Genomic DNA, 16,607 nt, shown 5'->3' on the forward strand with positions numbered 1-16,607 from the left:
TTTTTTCATAGATGATCCCATATATGATGTATGCACGAATGTGGATAAAATATAATGTTTTTTTTGTTCATAGAACATGATGTTTTTTTAATTCACAGATTTTTTTTGTTCATGATCAGGCGGGACGTTGAGGGATAATAGATGTATTTTTTCAGAATTTTCGATCGTGCATAGACAGATTTTAGACCACGGGAGCACCCCCTCCCTATCATTGCAAAATTTGCTAAGTGATATTAAGAAAGGAAGGAAAAGAAGGATAGGAAAGAAGAAAATAAGAAGAGGAAAGAAAGAACAAGAGGAGAGGAGGAAAGGAGAAATAAATAAGAAGAAGAAAAAAGAAGAAAAAGAAGAGGATAAGAAGAAAGGAATAGTGGAGAAGAAGAGAAAATAGAATCGGGAACTAGGGTAGAGGGTCGAGGGTTCGAGGGTTCTATAGGGTCGAGGGATCGAGGGTCGAGGGTTCCAGGGTCGTCTAGGGGTCAAGGGTTCCAGGGTCGTCGAGGGTTCGAGGGGTCTAGGGTCGCCGAGGGGTCGAGGGTCGTCGAACATGAGAGGAAGAAGAGGATAAAAAAAGAAGAGGAATAAGAAAAAAAGAAGGAGAAGAAAGAATAGAGGAGAAGATCTCCTCTATTCTTTATTCTCCTCTTTTTTTTCTTCTTCCTCTTTTTTTTATCGGGAACGTGGGTCGTCGAGGGTCGCCGAGCGATAGAGGAGAAACCCTAAATAGAAAGTATCGTCGGTGTGAGATACATGTACCGTCGGTGTCGGACACTACATCCACGTCCCACAAGTGGCGCGGGCTTCGACGCCCACGTCACTTGTGGGACGTGGATGTAGTGTCCGACACCGATGGCCACATGTATCTCACACCGACGATACTTTCTATTTAGGGTTTCCTCTACCGCTCGGCGACCCTGACCCTCGACGACCCTCGTTCCCGATAAAATAAAGAGGAAGAAGAAGAAGAAAAAAGAGAAGAAGAGGAAGAAGAAGAAAAAAAAGAGAAGAAGACGCCCGCGCCGCTTGTGGGACGTGGATGTAGTGTCCGACACCGACGGCCACATGTATCTCACACCGACGATACTTTCTATTTAGGGTTTCCTCTACCGCTCGGCGACCCTCGAGGACCCTCGTTCTCGATAAAAAAAGAGGAAGAAGAAGAAAAAAAAGAGGAGAAGAAAGAATAGAGGAGTTCTTTTTTTTCTTTTTCCTCTTCTTTTTTTAGCCTTGAAGCGTTGTCGAGGCCACCCCATACCCTAGAGAAGCAGCGTCGAGGCCACCCCAAACCCTAGAGAAGCAGCGTCGAGGCCACTAATTAATATTAGTTCTACGTTTTCCACTAATATATCCATCTATCATGTTTGAATAATAATTGCCATGTTGTCAATATTTGTAGAAACTATGGACACCGCCCGAGACGAAGTATAAGAAGAGTTGTTGGGGGACATAATCGCACGAGGAAGTGATGCCGTATGCTCGTTTTTTCTCAACGACACCGATGGTCTGGAAGCAGCTGGCTATGATTATGATGGCTCTGGTGACCTACTGCCGGTGCAAGAAGGAGACCATGAGGACGGCTCCGGTGACCCAATGCCGGTGCAAGAAGGAGACTGTGATGACGTCTCCGGTGACCGAACCGAGTCCGGCCAGGTATATATATCAGTTAAGCTTCTGCTGACTACCTAATTGATGCATTCATTGTTTTGGTATGTACACATATTAATTAAGTCTTTGTTCTTTTTTCTAGCCCTCCGGATCGAGCACAACTTCGGTAAAGAGACGAGGCCCGAAGAAAAAGTTGAGCTCGGATGAAAAGTTTGAGATCATAGCAATCGCGCCCGACGGCCAACCGATTAAACCCCTCCGGACAAAGAGTGCATTTGTTGCTCAGTGCGGGGTTTTGGTTAGGGACAAGATCCCGATCAGCATCCAGCAATGGTTTAAGCCGGCTACAGAAGACCCTGAGGTGTCTTATGTCAATGATATGCAGAAAAATGATCTTTGGACAGAGCTGAAGTCAAATTTCACCCTACCGCCAGAGGATAATCCAGAGAAGCCAGTTAAAGAGCAATTAATCAAGTCTTTTACTCTTAAGAGGATGGCAGAACTATTCAGGAGGTGGAAGAAAGATCTGAATAAGTTTGTCGAAAATAATGAGACACCAGAATTCAAGGGCAGATATGAGAAGATCAGAGATCACTGGCCCGCATTTGTGGCCCACAAGACATCGGAAAAGAGTAAGAAAATGTCGGCGACAAACAAGCAAAATGCTGCGAAGAAGAAGCATCACCATAGCACCGGGTCAGGTGGCTACCTCGTAGCCCGACCTAAGTGGGCCAAGACTGAGAATGATCTGGTTGATAAAGGGATTGAACCAGAGACAATTAACTGTCCAGACTGTTGCCGGACTTGGTTCTTCGGGGCTGGCGGAACCTTGGACCTGTAATAGGGAAGTGCATTTGGACGAACGATCAAATGGACATACCAGTCAGGAAGCTTCAACAGTATATCGAAGCAGCGCAGCAAGGGACGTTCTTTCCAGACAGAGAGAACGACGAGCTCACAATGGCCCTCGGGAATCCTGAGCACCCTGGACGGACACGAGGCACGCCAGGCTCCATTCCGTGGAAGGTTGGGTTTCCGGACGCAGGCGGTTACAAATCCCATGAGAGGAGGAAAAAAGTGCAACATACCCAAATGCAGGCGCTGCAAGCAAGGGTACAAGCGATAGAGGAACGAGAAGCAAATCGCAGCAAACGTACTGCCGAAGCTTCCCCCGAAGCTACCCCGCCATCTCAGCGGAGAAGCAGCGTGGCTTCCACCGAGCTGCTTCAGCTGGAGCATGCCTTGACGGCTCCTGCCAGCTATCCCGTGGATGCTATCACGGAGTCTCAAAATTGCCATCTTATGATGCAATGGATGAATTTGAAGGTCAAGGCGGCTGTTGGCTCTGTTTATCCTACTGAACCCGGCGCAACTTTTCACTGCCGGCCGATTCCAGAAGGATATGCTAGGGTGATGGTGGATGAAATAACGGAGGGATTTGAGGACCTCCAGCTTGACCACCCTACCGGTGAAAGGGAGACTAGGCTGGGGTCTGCTCTGAAGACTCCATGCCTATGGCGGAAGGAGCTCATCAACCTTCCGAACTAGACGCCTCCGCCTCCTCCTCTTCCTCCGGCAAGTCAGGGCACTCCGCCTGCTTCACCGCCTCCTCCTCCGACGAGTGACGATCAGGGCACTCGACCGGCTCCTTCTCCAGCGCGTGGCGGCACTCTGCCTGCGCCGACGCGCCCGAGCAGCCAGCCTCCTCCTTCTCCGCCTCATCAGCAAGGGCGGAAGAGACCTGCCACCGCTCCGGCTGCTCCGGCGTGTCGTAGTCCTTCTCCTCCGCCTCGTAAGTAAGTAAAGAAGACAACCGCTCCGTCTGCTCTGCCGACGTCTAGCAGTACAGCCAGAGGCGGGAGGAAATACAGATTTGGTCCTTCTCTGAAGACTCCAGAGAAGTTACCATACGAGAGGACCCCGGAGGAGAACGCCGAGATCGCATGAGAAGAAGTGAGGAACTACTTTGAAGGGGTGAAAGCAAAGAAACATCCACCTCCGGAGGAGAAGGTAGATCCGGTGAAAGCGAAGCGCACTCTGGCTGCCCTGACAAAACCACCCAAGTCTCCGCCGAAAGGAAACTATGAGAGCATTTTTGGAAAAGAATTTGCCGAAGCGGAGCGGTCGGGAAGTACTGTTAGTGATCAAAGGCTGAAAAACGACGAGCTGGGAAACAAATTGCCCAGCTCGGCGAACAAGCGAAGCAATCGTGCCCCCCGCTCAAGGTGCCTAGCGACAACGTCGCTAATGATCCGAGGATGGTGCCCGGTTATAGCAATCTTGGCGATTACCTGCCCGACGATGTACATTATGATTTCATGGAGGTGCAGATACAAAGATACGAGTACGGGGAGCCTCTCGTCAAAGATGAAAGATCTCTATCAACGATGATGCGAAGATTGCATGATTGGTACTTGAAAATCTGCAGAGACTCTGGGGGGAGGAGTACTTTGTATGTGAAAGTTAAAAAGGAGCATGACCTCGTTGGAATTGAACTGTTGCTTGTTCCATTCGAGGAGTTCTTTCAGTTTTTCAATCAATTGGCCCTCGATAAAACAACGGTCGCCTGCTACTGTCTGTAAGCAGTACTACTTCTGTCATTAAGTCTCTCTATATAGCTCAGCTCTTTCATTGCATGTATTTATAATCATCCTCAATATATTATGCAGATTGAAAATCGCCGAATTGAAGAAAAGACAAGTCGGTGATATTGGGTTCATTAACACATATCTTATAGATGCAACTCAGGTTAAATTTCATGCCGCAGATACCGAGGCCAACTTGCTACGATCGTTGGTAATAAATGAAAACAAAGATATAATACTCTTTCCTTACAACTTCAAGTGAGTGTTACTGTCTTGTGCGTATTCGGTTTCCCTTATATTAGTCAAGATTATAGTAATGTAATTGATGAGTTATGCATGCGTGTGCAGTTACCACTATATTCTCCTAGAGATTAAGCTTGAGCAGGGACTAGTAACCGTCTTAGACTCAAGACGAAAAGATCCACAGGACTATGCAGACATGACTCAAATGCTCGAGAAGTAAGTTAAATCGATCATTATCCACCATATCAACAACTTTGTTCATTTCCTGATATATCAAGTAATTGTTTTCTTTGTCTGGCAAGGTTTGGAAAAAATTCTCCAAAAAAGCTCCAGGACTCCCGAAGAAGCTGCAATTTAGACACCCGAAAGTAAGTACTATAGTAGCATGTTCCGTGCATCTCCTATTGATTCAAGCGCTAGTTTCATCAATACCATTTGGCATTCTTGCTTATCAGTTTGATTGACCTTTATTTCTTGTAAAGTGGTTGTGGCAGGAACAAGGGAATGATTTCTGTGGATACTACGTTTGCGAGTCCATCCGCCACACGACCTGTGAGCGGGGCTACACTGACGAACAATATGAAGTACGTAAATAACAACATTCACAATTTTATTTTATTACCATCATTTGTGTTGAGTTTCATTCATTCATATATATATGTGTTGACCCCCTTCTTGAAATTAGATGTTTCGGAAGCGGGATGAACTCCTAGCACCAGCTCGCATGCGAGCAATTCAAGAGGAATTGGCGGCATTCTTTCTTGACCACGTGATCGCTGAAGACGGAGAATACTATGTGGACCATGAGTCCGTATGATTATATTTGTAAGAGATAATTATTGTATATATGTAGCCGGTAGTGTCGGATAGATATACGAGAACTTGTTGTTCGACCAATCTCTCGGAGAAGGAGAGGTGGTCGATATCACTTCTCTCTGTATGCATATATGTTCATGACGATCTTCTGTTTCCTTTGTTTGCTTACTAGCTAGCTAGCGTGTCTAGTCCTCTCTATACGTATGTATAGTACGTAGCGTCGACCAAGCACGGACATAAGAGAGGACACTTCTCTCTATTAATTATAGCTAGCTAACACAATATATGAAACACCTAAATTAACCCTCCAAAACCCCCAACCCCCCCCCCCCCCCCCCCTTAAAAAAAACAAAAACCCCAACCACAGAAATGCTGACGCGTGAATGCCTATTGGTCCCGGTTTGTGCTACCAACCGGGACCAAAGGGTCTCCTGGTTGGGCTCCGCGCACAGGCCACGTGGAGGCCCATCAGTCCGGTTCTGGATTGAACCGGGACTAAAGGGATAGGGCATTAGTACCGACCCTTTAGTCCCGGTTCAGGAACCGGGACAAAAGGCCCTTACGAACCGGGACAACAGGCTCTTTTTCTACCAGTGATAATAGCACAAACTTTCTGTACAATAACACAATGTCCAAAAAACAAATAGCCGCTTCTTTTATATACACACATAGAAAATAGAGAATGCACATGGGTGCTTTTAATTTTGCAATAAACAAATGCTTATTATGGCAGAGCCGATGTGTGGACATAAGATCATCCTATGCAACTAATTGTGTAGCCAAAAATGAAACATTGCCTAGAACTCATGAAAATCTTACATAAAAATTATTAAAATGTGAGGTACTTTTTAATGAACTAAGAGGGAACATCATGATGTACTGTTTTCTAATTAGAAACTTTTACGTAGGAAACATACCCATGCACTGCAACTGGACAAAGAAAAAAACAGCACATGACACTAACCAAATAAACACAGACGACTTCACGTCCTCAATTTCACATGGCACCCCACGTGTTATGTTGCTTTTTCACCCTTTCATCTCTCTAGGTAGGCCAGTCGGACATGATATTTTTATGCCAAGACAATCTCCATGTGTTTGTGGGTGTGCGATGTAGTTGCAATGGATGATAGCAAGAGATAAAATAATGACAAAATTGTGTTTTTATAATATTCTTCTCACTAAAATCTTATGAAAACAAATAAATAATTGATTAGTTGCAAATTACAGTTTGCTCTGAAAATAAAGAAGCAACTAATTATGAATAATCATGTTTACCTAAAAAATTAGGTAAACGCTAGTGCTCGGATTTACCTAAATGTCTTCCTCGAGTATGACCGCCGTCTGGCAAAAACACTGACCAGAACGGTGAGGAGTAACTATGACAGCACATGAATGAGCATATGCATCATACAAATGGATCAACTGGATGAAGCACAGAGCCATGGAGTTGCGTGAATAAACATGCATATACACGTCCGACCACTGATGCTATCCAAATAAGTCAAAGCAGCAGTTAAGCATCAGTATGTGTGCAGCTGACGAACTCCCTAATACAATGTTGCTGATTCAACAAATAACAGTTCAAATACAATGCTAATATCCTTCAGTATATGTACATCACAAAATACAGAATGTCCAATCACTACTAATATATCTCATTACAATCATCTTACAGGGGAGCCCGCCGTTGCGGAAAAAAAATTACGGCTATATTTTTGCTAGAAGATAACCTGGCCTATATGACTATACTTTTGCTATATTTTTACTCAAGATGTTTGTCTCTAATTATCTAGTCTATCATGCTTGGAGTCAAAATTAAACAAACTCGCATCTTGATCTGCCTACACTTTATACTTACAGCACCGACTTTACACTGCACGTGATCTACCGTGCAAAGTGAAAGACTTGCAGTTCTTATTTGAGAACGAAAGAGAGATGCATGCATATCATGGTATTGAAAGATGATAGAGTTGCAATATGTAAGATATCACAAACCTTGCAAGGTGGAAAATCGTACCTCAAAATTCAAATCAATTTGGTGAGCGAATGAATGAATGTGCATAAACCATCTGAATCTGCTGCTGTTGATGCGGGTCGGGCTCACAGCCGTAGAAGCTGCAGCCCCTGCTGAAGGGAACGACAACCCCTTCCCCTCTGCACCCATTGCACAGATCACAATCACACCATGCAGTAGATGTGTGATTGCAGAGGGGTCATGGGAGTAGATGAGGTCGGGCCTTAGGCATCTGAATTCTGGAACAAAAACGACCCAGCCAGCTGAAGAAAGATTTAATTTCCATGTGGAGGTGCACGCGGACAGCAGAGGGGTCATGGGCGTAGATGCGTCATTGCAATTCCGCGTCGTGCCATTGCCACCTGATAATCGAAGAGGAGGAATGCTCTACTCAGTCCTGAAGAAATTAGTGGGATCTACCTGGCCTTCACCGCCGCAAGTCTCTCAAAGTTATCCTTGAAGTACGCCTCGCTCCAAACTCTCACCTTCTCATAGCTGGTCCTGGAGCTGTCACCACCATAGTTGCTCACGCCGAGGTCTAAGTACTTTAGTTCACCTACGTGCCCCTCGGGCTCTTGGACATACGGCTCCATCTCCCAGTGCAGCCCCCTGATCCAACACGTATGCTGCTCCAACGCCTCCGTCATGTTGTACCACCAGAAGTTCAGAACTCGTAGTACTGCAGGCTGTAGAGCATGCGTCGGTGCGGGAACGGCCTCGTCGACGGCGCGATGCGGCCTACCCTGCCGCCGAAGGGGTCAAGGATGAGAAGCCCGTCCCCGTCCTCCATGAACCAGTTCCACATGCTCTCCCACACGTCCCTCGGGATGGGCTCGTCCATGAAGTCCGACTTGCCCTTGAAGTACCTGTCGGGCTTGGTGCCCCTGTCCAGGAGCAGCCCTTCGGCTTCCCTGTGTAGTAGAACGCGAAGAAGAGGAAAGACTCGATCTAGCTCACCTCGATGCTTTTGTGTCGCGTCACGCCCAGCTCCTGGAGCATCTTGGTCATTGTCACGACGACGCCTGCGCACCTGCCGAGGTACAGGGACTCCAACTGCGCGTCCTGGTTCTGCACGACGACCCGGAGGATGATGTCGCGGGGTAGAGACGGCGCTACATGTTGCCACTCAGTGATGAGATCGCTCGCGGATTCGTTTCTTGGCCGATGGACGATGAACATGGTAACGCTCGCGGACACGCACACGAGCTGGAACTTTCAGGACACCACGATGCCGAAGCTCCCACCCCTGCCGCCTGGGATGACCCAGAAGTGTCCTCCCCCATAGCGGCCCTGTCCAGGAGCCTCCCCGTGGCATCCATCATGAAGGCATCGACGACGTGATCCACGACAAGGCCGTGCTTCCGCAATATCAGGCCGAAGCCGCCGCCGCTGAGGTGCCCGCCTACGCCGATCGTTATGGAAAGCCATGCGTCATCCCAGGGAAGTGGTCAAACTCGTCGGCGGTGAACCTTGGGTCGGCTGGCTCGTCCTCTGCCAGTAACGTGGAGCTTACGCTCGCCCTTCAATGGCTGCATCTTGCTGACCTCATGTTCTTCAATTCGAGAAGAAATCTGGCAAGGGAATTTGTGAGGAGAAAATCAAGGGGATTAGCTTTATGGTGTTGGTTACGTGATGGACGAGCAGACGGAACCAGCGATGCGATCTGGAAACACCTCATGACCGTGTGTTTATTTCAGAAAATCTCAACCGTCAATCTTCATGGTTAAAACAAAATCAACGGATATAAACAGGATGACATATGAACAACTATGAAAGCTTCCGTCCTTTAATATTAGGTATAGATGATTATTATTATTATTATTATTATTATTATTAATGACCTAAAGTTTCACTAGCACATATGCCCGTGCGTTGCAATGGGAAAAATTAATATTTTGTGCAAGCATAATGTCTCACAACCTATATATGACAAAAAATATATATTTAAAAACTACATCCGTGTAGAAATCTAATGGTATACTTTTCATGACATATAACACATATTTAATTTCTCAAATCGATGACCTAGATGTAGACGAATGACTCATACACCGAGACGGAGGTAGTACCTCAAATCCTTCATGTAGAATTTATTAAGACCACAATTTTTCTTTTAGTTATTCCACCGGTTTACCCATAATCCTTTCTTTAATTAGCCACATCCGTTTAAGTATTCTATTTAGGCACACAATCCTTCCTTTATTAGCTCATTCGCTTAATTAGCTCACCCTAAACATAATGACTGCCACTCGTATATTTAGAGTGAATTGGGATTAGTAAATAGAAAGGCGCATAGGTCCTATGTTCAATTTCCACAATGTTGATTTATTTAGACCCAATTATTTTTCACGGTCTCTATGAAAGCCCATAAAAGGCCCATCAACATATAAATACCTGGCCCAAATCGCTTAACTTGTGTAAACCAAACGAAAAGGACTAAACCAAACCAAGAATACCTATTCCCTTCCACAATGTTGATTTATTTAGACCCAATTATTTTTCACGGTCTCTATGAAAGCCCATAAAAGGCTCATCAACATACAAGTACCTGGCCCAGATCGCTTAACGTGTGTAAACCAAACGAAAAAGACTAAACCAAACCAAGAATATCTATTCCCTTTAATAGTAGGTATAGATATAGATTATTATTATTATTATTATGTAAAGATTAGGCGATAGAGAGCTGTTTAGGTTATTATTAGGTAAAGATTAGTCGATAGAGAGCTGCTTAGGCAGAGGCGGCCTAACCGGGGAAAGGGAAAGGTGAGCGTCAGCAGCACCATCGTGCTTGCCTAAGTGCGCACGTGTGATGACTGGCTCCCTCTCGCGCCCCTCGTTGACCTGCTGCTCTATTGATCGCCTCGCACTTGCGTCCTGGACGTTTTGCTCTCACTGTGGCTGTCTTCCTTGCTCTATCCTCTGCCGTGTCCCGGCCCCCGCCCATTTTTCTCTCCTTTTGTTTGCAATGTGTCGCATTTGTCGATCGATTCCTTCATTCGTCGTCGGTTGATTTTGACGGTATAGGAATAGGATGGACGCGAGAGACGCTTTTCGGTCGCCGATGACGCGGCGCCGATGCAAAATATCTATAGAAGAGGCCGGCGTTGGTGGTGGGTGGGATAACCGGAACATCGTTGTTAGGTGCCAGAAGAGACCGTGGGCTATACTGGGTGCATACGCATGTTGGACTGTTTTCTCAGAATTTGTTTTGTTTGTTCATAGTAACACTTGGTAAGCTAACTACAAAAATTTGCAATAAAAAAATGCCAACTAAAAAAAATCAGAAAAAATGCTCGAGAAGAGAAATCACTGCCTTTGCACCAGTCACGATCTTGGTAGTCGTTTATTAATTTTCGTGTGTCACATCTATAATGGGAAACTCTTCCCTACGACCGACCGGCCAAAACATCAGCGTGTCATGTCACGCCATGTTATACCTACCAATGCCAGGGCGCCACATGTCCTTGCGAGCCCATGCACATCCTTTTTTTCTCCTTCCTTTTCCATTCCATCGGCAGGGACGGATTCAACGGGAAAGGAAAATGTTTCCAGACGACCGACCTGGCAAAACTTCAGCATGCCGCGTCACACCACCTCATACCAACCAACGCCATGGCACCACGCGTCCTTGCAGGCCCACGCACATCCCTTCTTTCTCTCCTTCCATTTCCATTCCATTGCCAGGGATGAATTCAAGGGGAATGAGAAATGTTTCCCCATGACCGATCGGCCAAACCTTCAGCGTGTCGCGTCACGCCAAGTTATACCTACCAACACCAGGGCGCCACATGTCCCTGCGAGCCCGTGCACATCCCTTCTTTATCTCCTTATATGTTTTCATTTCATCGCCGGGGAAGGATTCAAGGGGAATGCGAAACGTTTCCCTATGACCAACCGGCTAAAACTTCAGTATGTCGCGTCATGCCATGTTTATACCTACCAATCCCAGGGCGTCACATGTCCTTGCAGGCCCACGCACATCCCGTCCTTCTCTCCTTCCGTTTCCATTTCGTCGCCAGGGACAAATTCAAGGGGAATGGGAAACGTTTCCCTACGACCGGCCAGTTGATACGTCTCCAACGTATCTATAATTTTTGATTGCTCCATGCTATATTATCTACTGTTTTGGACATTATTGGGCTTTATTATCCACTTTTATATTATTTTTAGGACTAACCTATTAACCGGAGGCTCAACCCAGAATTGTTGTTTTTTTTCCTGTTTTAGGGTTTCGAAGAAAAGGAATATCAAACGGAGTCCAAACAGAATGAAACCTTCGGGAACATGATTTTCTCATCGAATACAACTCAGGAGACTTGGACTCTACGTCAAGACACGTAACAGGAGGCCACGAGGTAGGGGGCGCGCCTACCCCCCCCCCCCCCCCCCAGGCGCGCCCTCCACCCTCGTGGGCCCCCTGTTACTCCATCGACGTACTTCTTCCTCATATATATACCCACGTACCCCCAAACGATCAGATACGGAGCCAAAACCCTAATTCCACTGCCGTAACTTTCTGTATCCACGAGATCCCATCTTGGGGCCTGTTCCGGAGCTCCGCCGGAGGGGGCATCGATCACGGAGGGCTTCTACATCAACACCATAGCCTCTCCGATGAAGTGTGAGTAGTTTACCTCAGACCTACGGGTCCATAGTTAGTAGCTAGATGGCTTCTTCTCTCTTTTTGGATCTCAATACAATGTTCTCCCCCTCTCTTGTGGAGATCTATTCGATGTAATCTTCTTTTTGCGGTGTGTTTGTTGAGACCGATGAATTGTGGGTTTATGATCAAGTCTATCTATGAATAATATTTGAATCTTCTCTGAATTCTTTTATGTATGATTGGTTATCTTTGCAAGTCTCTTCGAATTATCAGTTTGGTTTGGCCTACTAGATTGATCTTTCTTGCAATGGGAGAAGTGCTTAGCTTTGGGTTCAATCTTGCGGTGTCCTTTCCCGGTGACAGTAAGGGCAGCAAGGCACGTATTGTATTGTTGCCATCGAGGATAACAAGATGGGGTTTTCTTCATATTGCATGAGTCTATCCCTCTACATCATGTCATCTTGCTTAAGGCGTTACTCTGTTTTTAACTTAATACTCTAGATGCATGCTGGATAGCAGTCGATGAGTGGAGTAGTAGTAGTAGATGCAGGCAGGAGTCGGTCTACTTGCCTCGGACGTGATGCCTATATACATGATCATACATAGATATTCTCATAACTATACTCAATTCTGTCAATTGATCAACAGTAATTTGTTCACACACCGTAGAATACTTATGCTCTCGAGAGAAGCCAGTTGTGAAACCTATGGCCCTCGGGTCTATATTTATCATATCAATCTCCTACTACTTAGTTATTTACTTTGCTATTTACTTTGCCTTTACTTTACTTTGCATCTTTATCATAAAAATACCAAAAATATTATCTTATCATATCTATTAGATCTCACTCTCGTAAGTGGCCTTATAGGGATTGACAACCCCTATTTGCGTTGGTTGCGAGGATTTATTTGTTTTGTGTATGTACGAGGGACTCGCGCGTAGCCTCCTACTGGATTGATACCTTGGTTCTCAAAAAATGAGGGAAATACTTACGCTACTTTGCTGCATCATCCCTTCCTCTTCGGGGAAAACCAACACAATGCTAAAAGAGGTAGCAAGAAGGACTTCTGGCGTCGTTGCCGGGGAGGTCTACGCAAAAGTCAACATACTGATGTCTACTACACAACCTTCTTCTTGTAATAGTTGTTGGGTCACTACTACGAAAAGGCCTACTAATGGCGCACCGGTTTTGCCTACTAATGGCGCACTACCGGTGCGCCATTAGTATCACGGCACTAGAATTTTTTACTAATGGCGCACCACTGGTGCGCCATTAGTATCTGGTATGCTAATGGCGCACCAGGAAGTGCGCCATTAGTATGTAACACCATGCGCCATTAGTATGCCTCCCGGGGGGCCATATGTAACCATCTGCTTTGTCATACTAATGGCGCACTCTATCTTGATGCGCCATTAGTATCCTTTGGCATACTAATGGCGCACCTTGTGGTGATGCGCCATTAGTATGAATATTTGGTTTTTTTACTTTTCTGATTTTTGCACAGGTTACAAAATATATTATTTGACAGAATATAGACAGTAGCACACAGCAACCGCAGATTCATCGAATACAATAGAAGATTAGTCTCCGAATACAATTCATCATATTAGTCTCCGAATTCAAAAGACTGAACAAAGATAAAACATTACAAGTCTCGAGACCGCGAGTATCGAGTTTGTCTTCACATTACAAGTCGATATCAATCATCTAAACTACCATCACATAGAAGAGAGCTGCGGTCATCACGATGAGCATCATCGTGATCAAACTGGTCTTCATCCGGTTCCTCCAACGCTCCCTCCTCTCTCCCGCTAGATAGCGGGCGTATCTAGATTCGGCCTCCGCCCTAGTGGTGTACCCTTTGTAACTGTTATCGCTAAAACGGTGAACCTGTCTCCGACACTCCTCCCAGTCGTCGTAGACTCCGGGAACCTTACCCTTGTACACGACATACGACGGCATCTCTATGCACAAGCCAAACAACAAACAATACATACATAAGCAATATATATGTATGCAACAAAAGGATCGGAAGAGAAAAGCAAGACATTAATAGCACGATTCATGGTCCTAATAATAAATAGCATCGATTACATCTAAGTTGAACGACTATCCAAACCAAAGAGACATACAATTCATTAAAGTTTAATTACAACATGAGCCAATCAATATTTCAGAACTACACATCACTACTTTCGACTCGACTCATGGACAGGAGCGTGGATGAAGCCGCCGTCTGTCGTGATGGTCATGAAATCGCGGGCGTTGTCAGCCTGCATTTGTAGCATTCCGTCTATCTCAATGTTGGACGGTTGATATCTGAGGAAGAACTGCCCCGAGGTATGAAGGACATCTTGATGGATGATGTCCGCAAACTCCGACTGGATGCGAAAGAATTCTTGTCTGATGTCCGCGTCCTGGATTGCCGACAAGCTCGCGGCCCAATCTTTGAGATTATTTGGTAGCAGAAGGTGATGATGGTCCCTTACGATCGCCCGCATGTGATGGAGGGCGTAGTAGGCATCCTTCTGACCGCCAGGCGGCTGCTTGACGCAGCAGAACGTCGTATTGTGGGCGAACACGTGCTTGCCGTACTTACGAATTGCCCTGATGAAGGTGCCTCTAGATTTTGCGTAGCTAGGGATAACATCATTAAGAACTTTCTTGATATTTGTGTAGTCTATCTTGGAGTTACGGTTCGGGTCGAAATACGTGGCCATGGAATATTTCGGGCTTAAGAGGATGAGTGTGCAATGTGTGTCACTGCACAGAACACGGAATGTTAGAAAAAAAAGAACGATCAAAATCTAAGAAATCATATGTTACGGGGCGGTTAAGGGATGACTTACTCGGGAAAGTAAGGCACAAGGAAGTTATCCTTATCTGGGTTTGCCAGAATGACGTCTTCGAGGTGTGAGCTCGCGACTTGGCGGTCCCCAGCGCTGCTCAAGAGCTTGGCACGCATGTAGAAGGGGTCGACGATCACGATGTCCGGGGTCTTGTCTCTAATGATCCGCATCTCCATACTCAGCGAAAACAGCCGAACGAAGGTGTAGTGAAGCGAATGAAGGTTGAACATAGCAAAGATGTCATCAAACCGCATGACGATCATACCCCCGATGGCGCCATCCACAAAGCCCTTGCCCTCTGGCACCTTGGCCACGAAAACTGGGTATGCCACATCATTCTCTCTGAGACGCCGCTTCTCCAAAGAAAGAACACTGTCGTGCAGACTCCGCATAGCACCGGTTGCAGCATTGAGCATATTTGTCGGTAGCATCGCCCTACCCGCCACATGCACCCTCCTCGAGATATCCTTAGGTGAAGGTGGCCCGTCCTGAGCACGGATCGTACTCGGTGCCGGCTGGCTCGCACCGGCGGCCTTTTTAGTCAGCCGTTTCCGGCCCTTCTTCTTGCTCTGCTGTAATGGTGACCGAGTTCTGCTCACAGACCGCCTTCTTGAGCGTGTTGGGGCTGATAATATTTGGCACCTCCGCTATCTGAGGCACGGTAAAGGCGGCAGCTGGAGGCGTCTCCTGAGAACTGAACGCCAGACGATGCCTGTTGCAATTGGGTTTCTCCGCCGTACCAGCTAGATCACGGTCGTCTTGTTTGGGTTCTTGAGAAGGAGGCCCGCAGAACTCGTCACCGTACCCATGTTTGGCAAAGTACTTATCGACGTTGGTAAATGTACCATCGTCGTTGTCGTCGTCGTCCGGATCCTGTGCCATATGCATGTCCGGATCCTGTGCCATAGGGATGTCCGGCATGTCCGGTAGCGTTGCGGCGTTCTTGCCATGGCTTGGCGCCGGCACGACTGGCGGTCTTGTTTGTGGGGTGGTGTCCCCCGCCCCCAAACGAATCTGGCTCTTCGGCCAAAGCAGGGGCCAGCTTACGCAGGCGCTGGGGGTCATCTCATCTTCTTCGTCGGCCCCAGCGGGTCGAATCGAAGGTAACAACTCGTGGCAGCCTGGCAGCACCCGAACCACTTCAACCCTATACATTGTGGGTGGCATCGGATTACCGTGGAACACGGGGTTGCTCGGTTGAACGATTCTGCCCTTGGCGACATCGACCAACTCGCCGCCCACGAAGTGCAGGAGAGTGCAAGGAACGTTGGCGGCGCCCTGCGAAAACATGTAGGGCGTCAGGGATTCCCAGTCAAAGGCAAGGAGATGAAGTCCTCGGCCGAGAGGCTTAGTTACCGTGATGCCGTCGAGCTCGGCTAATGTCGAGGCACCGCCAACGGCGGGCGTGCAACTGACGGAGGGGCCGCTTGCTGGCGAGGTGCCGGCCGGCGTACACCCAGGTGCATTAAGCTCCAATGCCGGCGTCGGAGACACCAATACCGCTGCCGCTGTAGACACCAATGGCGCCGCCGCCGTAGACACCAATACCGCCGCCGCCGGAGACACCAATGGCGCCGCCTGCGCGTTGTGTGACTTGCTGGCCGTGAAGCTGGGAATCGGGGGCGGCCCCTGTTGGCCACCCGCAATCCACGTCGTTATCCCATGAATCAAGGTAGGCATAATGCCGGTAAGCATCGATCCCAGTTGTTGTTGCACTTGCTCTTGGACCATCTTCGGAATCCGCGCCACTTGCGCCTTGAGTGCTTCAACCTCGCGCGACTGGCTTTCCGAGCTAGTCTTTTTCTCCTTTCGCCCACCAGCGCCATAGTATGACGACCATTTTGTGGACAAGCCTTTGCCGGCCACACGACCAGCTGACGTCGGCTT

General features: G+C 47.1%; 1 pseudogene; it reads right to left on the reverse strand.

Moving 5' to 3' along the window:
- Positions 1-7,239: 7,239 nt before the first annotated feature.
- Positions 7,240-8,681, reverse strand: LOC147981880 (berberine bridge enzyme-like Cyn d 4; annotated as a pseudogene).
- Between the last annotated feature and the right edge of the window lie 7,926 nt (positions 8,682-16,607).

Source organism: Triticum urartu, chromosome 3A (genome assembly GCF_056163025.1).
Source record: "Triticum urartu cultivar PI428250 chromosome 3A, HENAU_Tu73, whole genome shotgun sequence".
Taxonomy (NCBI): domain Eukaryota; kingdom Viridiplantae; phylum Streptophyta; class Magnoliopsida; order Poales; family Poaceae; genus Triticum; species Triticum urartu.